The following is a 3066-nucleotide window of genomic DNA, read 5'->3' as shown; positions in this document are numbered from 1 at the left end:
CCCCGCCCCCGCGCCCCGGGGCGCAGGCTCCCAGCGTCGCCACCCCGCTTTAGCGGCTCGCGGCATCCAGGCGGGGCTCGGGGAATCGGTGTCCCGGACTCGGGCTGGCTGCGTGACCTTGGATGAGTCCCTGCCCCTCTCGGCCTTAGTTTCCCCATTCGCGCCGCGAACGGGATGAAATGAGGAACTGCGGGATCCCATCTTGCGCTATGAGGTTTCTTGTACCCGGAAATTGCGAGAGGCCAGCATCCTTGCCCTCTCCTCCTGGCCCTCCCTCGCCCACCCACCTGGGAACGCCCGTGTACCGCTTTACCCAGGAGAGGGCAGCAGAGGCTGCGAGGCGGACAGCAGGCCCACCCGGGACCCGGAGACACCCTGCCACCTGAGATGCAGAAGTAGGAGGGACGGAGGCCGCAGCGGATCCTCGGCTCGGGGCTTTTGATTGACCTTGGGGGCCCCAGCCAGGAAGGTCGCGGCCCTGACATGATGTTTTCTTGTTGTTCAGTCCCTAAATCGTGTCCGACTCTTTGTGATCCCGTGGACTGTGGCCCGCCGGGCTCCTCTGTCCATGGGATTTCCCAGACAAGAGTACTGGAGTGGGTTGCCGTTTCCTTCTCCAAGGGATCTTCCTGACCCAGGAATCGAACCCCGCGTCTCCTGCGTTGGCAGGCACTGGCAGGTGGATTCTTTACCACTGAGCCACCAGGGAAGCCCCTTATGTGATGTACACACAAGCCTTTTATTGGGGAGACAGTGCATAGCCTTCCTCGCTTTTGAGGGCCCATGACCCCAAGAAGGTTAAGGGCCTCTGATCTAGTCTGCCTCTATCTCACTCCTAGTGAACAGATGAGGAAAACTGAGGCATGAGAGTGCGGGTTGCTGATCTTCAACTGGTGAGTCAGGCCTGGAACCAGCTTCTGAGCTCTTTGCTCATCACCATTGGGCATTTATGTGTCCAATCTTGACCAAACCCTCCTGACAGGTCTTTGCATAGCAGACCCATGACTAAGGCAGACCAGGCCCGGCTAGAGGAGGCTGCTCTCCTGGTTCAGCTTTGGGGTTTAAGAAAGGTGAATCCTATTGGAAGGGTAGGGTTAACTAGGCAGTGGGGTGCTGGAAAGAGTGTTCCAAACTGAAAGAACTGTGCGTGTGCAAAGGTAGGGGCTGGGGGCACACAGTTCAATCAGGGGACCGCAATTGTTTCTTGTGACTGGAACGCAGGGAACAGGGGCCTGGGAGACGCTCTGGAGAGGTAGCCAAGGCCACCCTTCCCCTCAAAGCACTCTGGCTCAACCTATGTGCCCCAGAGTCCCCAGATTACTTTCACTAAACTGTCACTCCAGCTGACTGTGTTTGACTGTTCACCAAATGGGTACTGACTACCTCCTGAATGTGCAAGGCACCGTGGTCACTGGCCATCAGATGCTGAAGACCCGAGGCCTTGGCTCCCTCTGAAGGAGGCAGACATTGACTCAGCTCCTACACCCATGATTAACTGGGAAGAAGAATGATGTGAGGGAAGCCTGTGGCTGAAGCCCTTGCTAATCCAGGGTATTAAAGATAAATCAGACAAAGGAGTTATGGCAGAGACGGGAGAGATGCCAGGTAGGGGAATTAGTTGCCTTGGCATATGGAGGAACTAAAATATTCTGAGTGTTGCTTGAGCTAAGAGAGAAGGGGAGAGGAGAGTTGTGGCAGGGCTGGGTGAGCATGGAAGATGGATTTTGTTCTACCTGAGGTAGAAGCCCGCTCAGCTTTATACAGATGATGGAGGAGCATGCCTGGCAGTGGGTGGCTCAAACTCCAGAGGTGGTAGACATAAGAAAGAAAGAGATGGATTTGAAAACTATTTATTAATAGGATACAGCATATCAAAATTTAACTCAAATTGGATTATACACCTAAATATAAACCCTAGAACTATAAAACCTCTAGAAGAGGGACTTCTCTGGTGGTCTGTGGCTAAGACTCCCTGCTCCCAGTGCAGGGAGCCTGGGTTCAATCCCTGGTCAGGGAACTAGATCCCACATGCCACAGCTAAAACACCCTCTATGCCACAACTAAGATCCAGTGCAGCCAAATTAAAAAAAAAAATTTTTTTTTTTTAAATAACAACAACCTCTAGAAGAAAGCATTGTTGTTCAGTCACTAAGTCGTGTCTGACTCTTTGTGAATCATGGACTGCAGCACCCCAGACCTCCCTGTCCTTCACTGTCTCCCAGAGTTTGCTCAAACTCATGTCCTTCGAGTCAGTGATGCCATCCAACCATTTCATCCTCTGTCTTCCCCCTCTCTTCCTGCCTTCAGTCTTTCCCAGCATCAGGGTCTTTTTCAATGAGTTGGCTCTTCACATTAGGTGGCCAAAATATTGGAGCTTCAGCCTCAACATCAGTCCTTCCAATGGACACCCAGGACTGATCTCCTTTAGGATGGACTGGTTTGCTCTTCTTGCAGTCCAAGGGACTCTCAGAAGTCTCCTCCAGCACCACAGTTCAAAAGCATCAATTCTTTGCCTCTCAGCTTTCTTTATTGTCCAACTCTCTAACATCCATACATGACTACTGGAAAAACCATAGTTTTGACTATATGGATCTTTGTCAGTAAAGTAATATCTCTGCTTTTTAATATGCTGTCTAGGTTTGTCATAACTTTTCTTCCAAGGAGCAAGTGTCTTTTAATTTCGTGGCTACAGTCATTGTCCACAGTGATTTTGGAGACCAAGAAAATAAAGTCTGTCTTAGGTTTGGTATCACATTGCTTTATATTGTAGTGTACTAATACTAACATGACATACTTAGGATTTTTATAGTTCCTTTGACATCAATTAAAAGAAAATTGTATTACTTCTGCCTTTTATTCTTACGGCATTAGATATACAAGTGTTTTTCTTTGTTAATGTTAATATGAACTGTCTTCTGGAATCCCTAATGTTCAAGCTGAAGAACTCCTCCTGTAATTCCTGTGAGGCAATTGGCTACTAATACATTTTTTCAGTTGTTATTGATCTGAGATGATCTTTGTTTTGACTCCTATCTTTCAGAAGCTAGTTTTGGTCAAGATGGAATT

This window comes from Muntiacus reevesi, chromosome 5, assembly GCF_963930625.1.
Source record: "Muntiacus reevesi chromosome 5, mMunRee1.1, whole genome shotgun sequence".
NCBI classification, from domain to species: Eukaryota; Metazoa; Chordata; class Mammalia; order Artiodactyla; family Cervidae; genus Muntiacus; species Muntiacus reevesi.
Note: the sequence above shows the minus strand (reverse complement) of the source record.